This window comes from Ursus arctos, unplaced genomic scaffold (genome assembly GCF_023065955.2).
Source record: "Ursus arctos isolate Adak ecotype North America unplaced genomic scaffold, UrsArc2.0 scaffold_11, whole genome shotgun sequence".
NCBI lineage: Eukaryota > Metazoa > Chordata > Mammalia > Carnivora > Ursidae > Ursus > Ursus arctos.
In genome coordinates this window covers 20,942,931-20,956,091 of record NW_026622775.1, presented here as the reverse complement: position 1 = coordinate 20,956,091, position 13,161 = coordinate 20,942,931, and the positions used below count along the sequence as shown (strand labels likewise).

The following is a 13,161-nucleotide window of genomic DNA, read 5'->3' as shown; positions in this document are numbered from 1 at the left end:
CAAAAAATCTTAAAACTTTTCTGAGTTTTATAGAACATGCCTATGCTATAAATGAAGCAGAGGCCTTGGATATTTTTGGTGCTTCATCATTCATGAATCAGCCCATATATCCCCTTATCTGAGAAGTCTTGCCTAAACCCCACCTGTGATTCTTATGCCTACCCCCATTAAGCAGTCAGTCATTCCTTTCCCTCCATTCTTTCAGTACTCTAAACATATTTCAGTTATAGTATATGGCATGTTGCTTTGTAACTGCTTCTGTGTATATCTTTTCAACTAGTGAATGTGTGTGTCTGCAAAAGTGGGTTTTTTTTATTTCAAGTTTTTATTTAAATTCTAGTTAATTAACATTTATGGTAAAATTGGCTTCAGGTGCAGAATTTAGTGATTCCTCACTTATAGATAACACCCCCATGCTCATCACATCAAGTGCCCTCCTTAATCCCTATCACCCATTTAGCCCACTCACCGCCCACCTCCATCAACCCTGTTTGTTCTCTATAGTTAAGAGTTTCTTATGGTTTGCTTCCCTCCCTTTTTTTCCCCTTCACCTATGTTCATCTGTTTTGTTTCTTAAATTTCACATATAAGTGAAATCATGTGAGAGAGAGAGAGAGAGAGAGCACACGAGCACGAGGGCATGTGAGCAGTGGGGGAGGGGTAGAAGGAGAGGGAGAGAGACAATCTTAAGCAGGCTCCACGCCCAGCACAGAGTCCCACACGGGGCTCCATCTCACTTCCCTGAGATCATGACCTGAGCTGAAATCGGAGTCAGATGCTTAAACAACTGAGCCACCCAGGCGCCCCAAGATTTCGTTCTTTTTGATGGCTAAGTAATACTCCATTGTATATAGGCATCACAACTGCTTTATCTATTTATCAGTCAATGGACATCTTTTAATCTTTCTCATTTTCATGACATCAGTGCTGGCACATGGCAAAAATTCAATTCATTCTGGTGAAATCTTTTAATATCTGGGCATCAGAAGTGTCAGATAATCAAGGTTCATCTAGCAATTTATGGGAAGAAGAAACCATGTCCACACAGATTCATTCATCAAGACGGAGAAAATACTTCCCTATCACAGAAACCTCCATAAGGGCAAACAGCTAGGGAGTGACAATGAGGATGGTGTATGTGGAGAGAGGAGACTGATCTCACTGGAGCAGAAAAACAGAAGTTGGATAGGAAAGGGAGATAAAGTTGGGTTGGGTGGGTGGGATCAGATTGTGGAGCAGTATAAATGAAAGTTGGTATAGTAGCTTTCTATCACTACTGTAAACATTATAACAAACTTGGTGGCTTAAAATAATATAAATCTATTACCTTCCAGGTCTAAAGGCCAAAAGTCAAAGATGGGCCTAATTAGGCTAGAACCTGCATTCCTTTCCGGACGTTGCAGGGGAGAATCCATTTTCTTGCCTTCTAGAGTCTGCCCACATTCTTGACTCATTACTCTTTTCCAACATCAAAGCCAGCAGTGGTCAGTCTTTCTCACATCATTATCCTCTGGAAGTTTCTTCTGCCTTCCTCTTTCACTTTTAAGGACCCTGTAATTACTCTGGGCCCACTCAGACAATCCAGGATAATCTCACTGTTTTAAGGTCAGCTGATTAGCAATATTAATTCATGTGAAACTTAATTCCCCTCTTCCATATAAACTTACATATTCACAGGTTCCAAGAATTAGGACATGACAACTCTGGAGGCCATTATTCTACCTACTACACTCAGTATGGAATGAGAAGCCTCTATCTAGCTCTTAAACCAAAAATGCCATGATAAAACGTAGAGGTCCAGACTGAGCTGCCCTAAATTGCCCTCTCTAAAATCTTGCACAATTGAATCATGATGAGGATTTTTTTTTTTTGGACCTTTGTGCAAAAAAAAAAAAAAAAAAAAAGTAAAAAAAAAATAGCAGATATACCGTAGGCACTTTCCTCACATGCATATAGACAGATAGAAAAAACATTTTAACCCTTCTCTGTGTATAAATGATGCTGGCCCTAAGAGATGGTCCAGCTGTCTTACTGTGGGATGTCCACATGCATAATATTTTGAATGATTTTAATTCATTTACTGGGATCTGATTTCCTATTAAACTAGTGAGTGGTGTGATTCCCATGACACTTATAGGGCTGTGTGATTCTTTTGCTTTTGCATAACACTAATTAATAATGACAATACAACAATCTTGAATGAAGTTATTATCTTTCTTAGAGCTCAAGGAGTTTGCTATAATTTATCCTTTTTCTTTCAAAAATATGCCTACAACATTACCAGCTGCAGTATCACTATTTGAGATTAAAATGAGAAATAATTTTCCAACATCAGTGAAAGGCATAAGGAAGTTTATAAATACAATGATCTGATTGAAAAAATAGTCAAACCAGTGGTGCCTGAGTCGTGCAGGCCATTAGGCATCCAACTCGGTTCCTGCTCAGGTCGTGATCTCAGGGTCATGGTCATGAGATCGAGCCCTACATCAGGCTCTGTGCTCAGCACAGAGTCTGCTTAAGACTCTTTCTCCCTCTCTCTATGCCCCTTTCTTTTCTTTCTTTCTCTCTCTCTAAAATAGATAAGAATCTTTGGAAAAAATAGTCAAACTGTTTTTATATATGCAAATAGTAAATGAAAAAAAAATGATTAAGTGAACCTTCCTGAAATTGACTATTTGTATCTTTAAAGTACAGGTGATAATACCTGTGTTCATTCATTCACTCTGTTAGTAAGTGTTCATGTAAACTCCCAGGTACCAGATATCATTCTAGGCATAAGAATGACATAAGGATCCAAAACAAGACAAAATCATCATCAAGGAGCTTACTGTTAGTAGGACACAGACCATACACTTCTAACAAACATATTAATAAACAAATAATCTTTTAGGTAGTGAAAAGCATTCTGAATAAAAAGAAAAAAATAGCACAGGGTACAAAGAGAGGAAAGGAATGTTCTTTTAGTTAGGGTGGTCAGGAAAAGCCTGAGAAGATATTTGAATAAGGAGCAAGCCATGTGAAGAAATGAGAAAAGGGTAAAGATACCAGTTTGATTCAATGAACAAATATTAATTAAGCATAGACTATGGGCCAGGAATCATCTTTGGTGCTGGTGAGAAAGCAAGTATAAAGACCTTGCATGAATCAACCAGAAGAGATAAAGAAACAACAAAAAGTATATGTACCATTGAGCTATATCAACAAATGTCTACCAAACAAATACCCGCTAAGAGGTCACTCTAACTACACCTCTTTCTAGATTTATGGTTTTGAAAGTTTTTTCAATGAAACCATTTGTTTCAAGTCTCATGTGGAATTCCAACATATCAAACAAATAAAAATGATTTGTTCTGTTGAAGGATTTGTGGATGTCCATAGACCCATCCTGCCTCCTCTTCAAAAGTTCCCACTCCCACTTTGTAATGATGTTAATTTCTTGGTTTTGATAATTGTAACGTTGTGTAAAAATGTTAACATTAGGAGAAGATGGGTGTAGGATATATAGGAACACTATGTACTAGTTTTACCACTCTTCTGTAAGTCTAAACTTATTTCCAAGTAAAAAGTTGAAAGCAAAAAAAAACTCACTCCTGTCACTACCAGGCAGACCATTTAGGGTATTGGAAACACTACCAGGCCTTGCTGATTTCACCTATTTATAAAAGAGACCTTCAGAAAGGGGCAGCTCCTTTCTGGGTAGCTTATTTTGGTTTTTAATCATTCTCGACACCATAAAAATATTTCTTATAACTCTTCAAACACTTCAGCCTCTGATCTAAACCCACTTTTTCAAGTTTTGTTATCAATTAAGAGAATTAAGTTGCCTTCTGCAAAATAATACTTCGTGATATGTTTAGAGACCACATAATTCTCCATCAACTTTCTTTCTACAAGTTAATAGCAATACCTTTATCTTTTCTCACAGGTTTTCTTTTTCCACATTTGAATCATTCAAGGGACTCTCCATTTTAAGTTCTTCTTAACCTTCTTAAACTATGGTGTCCACAGCTTACCAAGGGACTTAAAAAAAAAAAAAAACAGAAATAGAATTAAAAGAGGATCCAATCGGCGTCAAATATCTAGGGTGAGAACGGAGTAATATTCAGACCTTATATACAATATTCCTATTTGGATATTATTGCCGTAACAACCTCACTACATTACCATATTTTGTTTTTTCTTACACATTTTTTCTCACCATTTATGACAGTTGTTAAGCCAAGTGCCCCAGGCATTTGCTCCTAACCAATGAACAGCCAGACTGGGAACTTCAAGTCTTTCAGCAAGTCACAACTGCCAAAAATGCTCTCTCGCCAGGAGACATATTCCCTGAATTATATAAAGTGGAAATTCATTCTGAAATCATTCACCTGATATCAATAAACAATAAGAAAAGTAAATCAGCTAAATCTGTGACCCTGTCTGTTGGACCTCACCATGCTTTAGTTCCCTGTATGAAAAACAAGAGTGTTTACCAACTTCACACGAGTGTGGCAAGAGTTGATTAATGCTTATACAGCACCATCTGATGAGAGGTTCTGTGGCTGTTAACAGTTATCATAGGGTATGGAATGCCTGGGTCCCTCAAAAGCATTCCCTCAAATCTTGGTACTATGATTGTAGGTGACTTGCTGAGGCCCGTCACTAGTCTGTGACCCAACTATACTTTCAGACATGCACACTGAGCGCCAATAAGGCTATCACCCAAAGCTGAAAAGCAGTTTTTCTAATGCTGCAGGCTCATGCACAAGGCACCAAAATAGCACTAGAAATACTATACCCATATTGCTTTATCCTAGACATCTGACACTTGTAAAGCTCATGCCAAATTTCTTGTCACATATGTGTCTGGAAGCCTTCGTGCTGAGAGGCATTTCTTATCTTCTGACATTTTAGAGAGCTGCACGGAGCTAGACAAGCATAGACCCTCCTTCAAACAGGCATGAGGCAAATGTAAGCATTCTTTTCTGGTGACCTCCAACAGCCCTCATTGGACAAGATCCAAGACACCCTTCAGCACATCTGCAATCCTTAGCATGGCCCAAATGTTTGAGCATGCATCTTCCAGTGAGTAAGAGCTGAAGTACCCTGTCTCTCCAAGGTCATCTGGAAATGATACGCCCATTAGCTAAATGAGGAAATGTTATTGCAACCATAAGACCAAAGGATCCTCAAGGGGTCCAGGGGTCCAGATATTCTGTCTCTAGTGACATAGTTCATCTCTATCTATTAAAATCAGGCTTCAGTTCACTCTAATTACTGTTGTGACTGATTCCCTCAAACAGAAACTAAAATAGGATTTTTGCACATGATACAATAGTGGATAATTTCTAGTGATTTCCTTCTTTCCTGATCTTACCTACACAACCTGCTTGACAAAGGAGGTGCAATGGCAACCCTATTCCTTAGCCACCAAGGAGCAGGGGTTTTTAGTAAGAGAGTCCCTAAAGCAACATGTGTCAGAATAACCTAGTTTTTTTTTTTAATTGTAAAGATTTTATTTGTTTATTTTAGAGAGAGATAGAGAGTGTGGGGGGGAAGGGCAGGGAGAGAATGAGAATCTCAAGCAGACTGCACGCTGAGCACAGAACCCAGTGCAGGGCTTGATCTCACGACCCTGAGATCATGACCTGAGCCAAAACCAAAAATTAGACGCTTAATCGACTGAGTCACCCAGGTACCCCTTGTTTTGTTTTATTTTGCTTTGTTTTGTTTGAGAGAGAGAGAGAGGCGCGTGCGCGCCTGAGCATGGGGGGAGGGGCAGAGGTAGAGGAAGAGAGAGACTCCTAAGCAGGCTCCCAGGGCAGAGCCCAGAGCGGGGCTTGATCTCACAACCCTGAGATCATGACCTGAGCTGAAATCAAGGGTCAGAGGCTTAACCACTTAACCTATTGAGTGACCCAGGTTCCCCAGAATAACCAGTTTTAAATGTAAATTCCTGGGCCTTATTCCAGACCTTTGACTCAAAACCTCTTGCAAATGAGATCCAAGAAGTTGCATCTTTAACTAATTCTCCAGGTGATCTTTTTTTGACGTTTTATTTCCCAGGTAATTTTTATACACACTAAATTTTTTAAAAGCCTGACAGAATCTTCAAGTAAATTAAAACTCACACAAACCCTCCGCTTGTTGGGAGAGTTTCTGGCCACAAGTATATATTTAGTGGTCATTGAGTCATCTACTCTAAACTCACCCACAAGCAACAATGACAGCACTCAAGAGGAAGGAACACATTTCATGATTCCTTCCTTCACCAAGCCTCATTGTTCATACCCCTCTTTTGGAATAAATAATAAGTACTATATGATGCTTCTGGCATTAGTTGCCTCGCATTGTTTAATTTCTTCTATTAGCTTTCTGTTGCTACTATATCAGATTACTACAACCTTTGCACACATTTATTATCTTACAGTTCTATAGGTTAGAAGACCAACACAAGTTTTACTGGGCTAAAATCAAGGTGCCAGCAGAGCAGGTTCCTTTGCAGAGGCTCTAAGGGAGAATCCACTTCCGTACATTTTCCAGCTTCTAGAAGCTGCCCATAATTCTCACGTCCCTCTTTCTCCATCTTAACAGCAAATACCACTGCATCTGACTATTCTTCACATCTCCTTTTGATTCTCTTCTTCTCCCTCCCTCCTTCACTTTGAAGGACCCTTGTGATGACATTGGGGCCATTCAGATAATCCAGGATAATATCCTATCTCAATATGTGATTCCTAATATGTGATTAAATCTACAAAGTCCCCTTTGCCATGTAAGATAACATTTTCACAGCTTCCAGAGATTAAGACATGGACATCTTTGGTGGGGGCATATTCTGCATACCACACTTTTTATCTGTAATAAGAAGCATGTCTTCCTTTGGGTTCCCGCCAAAGCAGACTCTGAGACTAAGATTTAAGTACAATTCCAGGAAGCCAAGCAAGGAGTGAAGAGAGGCAGTAAGGGAGGAAAGCAGATAAGTGAGTTAATGAGCAGGATATCACTACAGTCAATGGACTGAATTCCTATGAACACCTTCAGAATAGTCCACCAAGGGGCAAAAAAACTGGGGCATTATTTACCAATTCATGTCATTTATAAGTTAGGGGGTCACATTAACTCCCAACACTTCAGGCACTTCCTGCTCCCCAATTGTGGAAGGACTCCACAGCTAGAGAATGTCTTTAATAAAGACACATAAGAGGCCATAAGTTTGTTCCATCTGAGGGCCCTCCAGAGTGGACCAAGGGGATGACAGAATCTGAAACAAGGGACTTTGTTTTTCAGGGAAGTGTGGTATTATGTATCAAAAGTTTAAATGCTCATATTCTTTGGCCAAGCAATTCCACGTCCAGAGAATTTATGCTAAGGGCATAATTGGACACATATGTAATGACTGTCTGTAATATTTTAAAAATTGGAAATAATTTAAATTTCCATTAATAGGGGATTAAATTATGGTGATATGATTGAACACTATGCTATAATTAAATATAATGATGTTCATCTACATTTACTGATAAAGAAAACTGTTCCTGACATACTTCTGAGAAAAAAAGCAGGTTACAAATAGTAAGTATATTATAAATCCATTTATGTAAAATTATGTATGTATAATATATGTGTGTGTGTATGCATAGCAAGATGGCTGGAAGAATGTTCATCAAAAGTCTAACAGTAGTTATTTCTAGGAAGCAGAATTTTTCATCTTTTATATTTTCTCCTTCATACTTCTGTGTGCTACAAAAAATTTTACAATAAACAATGCATTATTGGGGTGCCTGAGTGGCTCGGTCGGTTAAGCGACTGCCTTTGGCTCAGGTCATGATCCCAGAGTCCCTGCTCAACAGGGAGTCTGCTTCTCCCTTTCCCTCCGCACCTCCCCCCCTTCATGAGCATGTGTGCAAGTGCATGCACGCTCTGTGTGTGTGTCTCTCTTAAAGTCTTTAAAAAAAAATGACTCGTTTTTTAAAAAATGAAAAACAACAACACGCTATTAATCAATCTATTACAAAATACATTTTCCATTAAAAAATTCAAGTTTGTTCTAAGAGCTAAGCTTCTTTTCAGGTCTAATATCATAATGTTCAATGTGCTTATATGTACTTCCCCATTTTAAAAATGCATGAGGCTAGGGACCATGCATTACACAGAATACTTAGGGCATATTTTGAACACAGCAGGTACTTAATAAATATTTATTCTTTAATTGATTTTCATCAGTATGAAATTCAGTAAAACAACACACTGAATAAACTGGGTCACATTGAAATGTTCACACTGCATGGAGATGACTTCCCAAAATGCTGAGAGGCCTGGTGTGGCTTTATCAGGCAGAGACCTGGCACAGCAGGCAAGGGCAGGCCTGCACTGCATGGACACACCCGCATCCTACCAGAGACGCTATCAAGAGCCTTGCTTGCTTCAGGTAGAGGTGAAAAGCTTTGCAAGTACAGCCTTACAATTTTACAGCACAAATGAGACAAATGGAATCTGTGTCAATCTACGAGAAATTAATTCAACAGTTTAACCCCTGAAACTCTAGGCCTTCCAGAAGAACATTGTATTTCCATTTCTGCGTGATGCTGAGCTGACTGGAGGCACAGAGAGGAAGAACAAGCAGGAGAACAAGCCATGCTGTGCCCATAATGCAATAGGAAGAGCAATATTTAAGTAGAAACCTTCGCAGTCTTCTTTCCAGACCCCGTGTCTCCCTCTTATGTCTAAAGGGAAAAAATTCTCACCTATCCAGGTTGTTCTTGGACTCTCCTTTGTTGCTTAGAATCTGAATAATGAGCACATAGAGATAAAAATAGAAAACAAACAAGTCCCAGTTGATCTCTACATTAAAAAGCTAAGAGAGGTGGTAAGTGGAGAAAGGAGGGAGGGAGACCAGAGAATCAAGTGGAATGGATGCTGGGGAGAATTTGTGAGATTGGGAGGCATCAATGAGAAATTCAGAGTTTTGGGGAGCCCCAAATGTACATGTACAAGGGAATGAGGATGACAGTGAAGTAGAGAGATTTTTTTTATATTAAGAATCCCTACCACATACTAAAATCTAATCTAAATGGTATGCATTAAATGGGTGAATGGTATGGTATGTAAATTATATCTCAATAAAGGTTTTTTTTTTTTTTTTTAAATACCCTCCCAGAAAAATGCACACCCCACTTTAGCAGTTTATTGAGAAAGTAAAAAAATATTCTACGATCTCTAGTTACTTTTTGGGTACCATATCACTTCTTTGAATTCATTCTTGCACAGAGACTGAGCCATGTAGCACTTCAATTACGTTTGGGTTATAATAGATTAGAGAAAGGTTCTTTAAGATCCTCTAGTCCAATCGCTCATTTCAAAGGTGAGGAAATGAAGCCGGGAAGAGTAAGTTTTTGTGGTTACACAGTAGTAAAGCTGGGAACCATGGAGGTCTGATCTCAGATCTTTTGAAATCCATCACACCACCCCCACCAACACTCTTCCTGCTATTGTTAACAGAAAGAAACAAGTTGAGGACAAACATGATTATAACACATGGTTATTATGCCCATGGCTCAGTCCAGTTTTTCTGGCCTTTAGAACAAATCAGTCAGATTGGCATCAATCCAATCAGTTGCACACCATAGCCCAGCTAATAGCCAAAGCCATTGAGAATCAGCCTTTCTGGCCTACGCCTGGAGAATAATCATCCTCACAATGGCGCTGTTGCCCTTGCCTCCTTTTGAAGAGCAACAGGAAATAACAATAGTTACCATTTACTTGGGCACTTATCCATGCATCAACTTGGGCAGGGCAGTCAGACCCCCTTGACACTAGAATATGGAGAGTGCAATTTTTAAATAAGAATTTAAAAACTACTAAATGTCACTAATGTAAATCACACCCATCTGTGAATCACATCAGAAATTTACAAAGTTAATTATGGGGATTGCATCTCTGATGCTCTCCCAGGATGGCTCTGGCACCTGCTATGTGCTAGGCGCTGGTCTAGACATTTTACATATGGCATCTCTTTTAATCCCCATAATAATTCTATTACATGGGTATTAATCACCCCAATTTAATTAAAAAAAAAAAAACTGACACATGATGTGAGCAGGACCAAAGAAGAAAGAAACAAATTCTAATGTCAATACAATATTCTTAGGGCTCAAGAAGAGCAGTCTTCATGATGTGATTTAAGGGTGTATCAAAAGAATCCCCTTTTATCCCAGAAAAGTCACCCTGGTGCCTGTCATTTCATCATTAGTGTCATCCATCCGTAACTGAAATTCCCTTAGTCAACTATGAAATTAAAAATAATCTATGTAGTGATCAGAATAGATAATGCTATGCTATAGAATAAACTAGAATCTCAGTGACCTGGCATAATAAAAGTATTTCCTGCTCATGCAAGTCTAATGCAGATGTTTGGAGTCCTTTAAGGGAAGCAGGGATGAGATAAAGAGAAGATGGAAGATGGAGGGTAAAGGATGTTTTAGATTCACAGCATGCAGATCATGGAGGCCTACAAGTGGAGTATATCATTTCCATTTACATTCTCAGTCACAAGGCCAACCTAATTGCCCAAGCAGTTGAGAAATGTAGGGAGGCAGAGAGATGGGTGAGCACTATAATCCCTGCCAACTCCTTAAAAGAATGATAGCTTTGGTTCTTATCTGTCAGCATATTAGTTAATAAGAGTAACAACAGTAGGCCCAAGTAATATGTAAGGAATCTCTTCTTCAAGATAGGACTAGAAAGGAAGAGACAAAAAAGGGGGCAGTGACAGAGACAAATGTACATACTTGAAATTTTGTTGATTTTTGCCTGACTTGAAAGATCAATCTACTAAACACAGTGTCTCCAGCTCATTGCTCATGCTTCCAATGGCTTTGGTTGTGAGATGAATTAGACTTTACATTTTGTAAGTATAAATTCTCTCAGAAATATCAGAAATAATGCTGTTTGCTCATTTTGTTCATAGAAGCAACTAGGTACTTTGGGAGATACAACTAAATGAATAAATATTTTCTTGATAAGTTGACTCGAACATATTAACAAATTCACAAGTTTTCCACTTATTTCTACTGTAAAGCTCAACAATAAAACAACGAATTGGTCTGAAAAGGAAACAATAAATCAAATTTAGAGATGCATAAAATTTTTAAATCATATAGTTCAAGGAAAAAATTATAATTTATTAAAACATTAATAATAACTATTGGCGCATGACCCAATTAAGACAGAAATCTAGCTTGACTCCTCCTCTTCACTGAGTCTAATCACCAACTGCATTTATTTCTAAAATATCTTTCAAGTTCATGATCTTCTCTTCATCCTTCTATCTCCACTCTTGCCACCCCAAACTTTCTCACCTAGAGTATCATATCACCTCTTAGATGATCTCCCTGCATTCAGTTTTGCCCATTCTTTCAATCCTACCCTGGAGGGCAGTGAGCTTGAAACTGCACCATGCAAGGGAATCTTTCTGCAAACTAGTTGAACATGCTGATTTCCACCCTCACCCCCACCCCCACGCAGAAAATCTGATTCAATGGATCTGGAGTGCAGTTCAGAGCTCTGAATTTTTAACAATCACTGCAGAAGATTTTTTTTTAATTTTTTTCTTTTTTTTTCATATATTTTTTTATTATGTTAGTCACCATACAGTACATCCCTGGTTTTTGATGTAAAGTTCGATGATTCATTAGTTGCATATAACACCCAGTGCACCATGCAATACGTGCCCTCCTTACTACCCATCACCAGCCTATCCCATTCCCCCACCCCCTCCCCTCTGAAGCCCACAGTTTGTTTCTCAGAGTCCATAGTCTCTCATGCTTCATTCCCCCTTCTGATTACCCCCCCTTTCTTTATCCCTTTCTTCCCCTACCGATCTTCCTAGTTCTTATGTTCCGTAGATGAGAGAAACCATATGATAATTGTCTTTCTCTGCTTGACTTATTTCTATTTAAATTCAATTTAGTACACACAGTATATTATTAGTTTGGGGGGTAGAATTTAGTGATTCATCAGTTGCATATAACACCTAGTGCCCATTACATCAGGTGCCATCCTTAATGCCCATCCACAGTTACCCCATCCCTCATCCACCTGCCCTCCAGCAGCCCTCAGTTTGTTTCCTAGACTTAAGAGTTTCTTATGATTTGCCTCCCTCTCTGTTTTTATCTTATTTAATTTTTCCTTTCCTTCCCCTATGTTCTTCTGTTTTGTTTCTTAAATTCCACATATGAGTGAAGAAGATTTTAATATGTTGTGGTCCTAGGAGAAACACTGCTCCACACAGTATCTTGGCAAAAATCCCAAGTCTCAATTGCCAAGCCTCTGTTTAAAACAATTGAATGGGGGCGCCTGGGTGGCACAGTGGTTAAGCGTCTGCCTTCGGCTCAGGGCTTGATCCCGGCGTTCTGGGATCGAGCCCCACATCAGGATCCTCCACTATGAGCCTGCTTCTTCCTCTCCCATTCCCCCTGCTTGTGTTCCCTCTCTCGCTGACTGTCTCTATCTCTGTAGAATAAATAAATAAAATCTTTAAAAAATAAAAAATTAAAAAATAAAACAATTGAATGGCTGGTCAGAGCCTGCTGACTAAATTCTAAGCCCTTTATCATGGAATATAAAGACTTCATGACCCAGGCCTTGAATATCTTTCCAGACTCATGTTTCACTATTCCCCCTCAAACCTTACATTTTCAAAACCACCAATGCCAGGGGCACCTGGGTGGCTCAGTCGTTAAGCGTCTGCCTTCAGCTCAGGGCATGATCCTGGAGTCCTGGGATCGAGCCCCACATCAGGCTCCTCCACTGGGAGCCTGCTTCTTCCTCTCCCACTCCCCCTGCTTGTGTTCCCTCTCTCGTTGGCTGTCTCTCTCTCTGTCAAATGAATAAATAAAATCTTAAAAAAAAGAAAACACTAATGCCAAACTATTTGTCTTTCCTGAGCACACTGTGTTGTTTCTTACCTCTACATTAGCCCATGCTGTTCTAGCTACTCAAAATTTCCTTGCGCATTGTCTTCCTGATAAACCAGTATTTACCTTCAATTGAGCTCAAGTCACTTCCTTTGTTAATTTCCTCAAATATGCCACCATTGATAATGTTTTCCTCTTCTTTCTTCCTCCTGAATGCTCCTGACCTTTGTATATAACCTCTATGACTGCACATCTTTGTTTA

The 13,161-nt window shown here is 39.1% G+C and overlaps 1 protein-coding gene across 2 annotated transcripts in view; it reads right to left on the bottom strand.

Annotated features, from left to right (window-relative positions):
- The window catches only part of JADE1 (jade family PHD finger 1), a 506,990-nt gene that overhangs the window by 419,670 nt on the left and 74,159 nt on the right, over positions 1-13,161 (bottom strand). The window contains exon 6 of one of the 2 annotated variants that reach the window (XM_057310064.1): positions 3,908-4,020. The exons of the other annotated variant lie outside the window; for it this stretch is intronic. The gene's annotated coding sequence lies outside the window, so the exon portion shown is untranslated. The remainder of the gene's footprint in view (positions 1-3,907; positions 4,021-13,161) is intronic. 2 annotated transcript variants of the gene reach the window in all.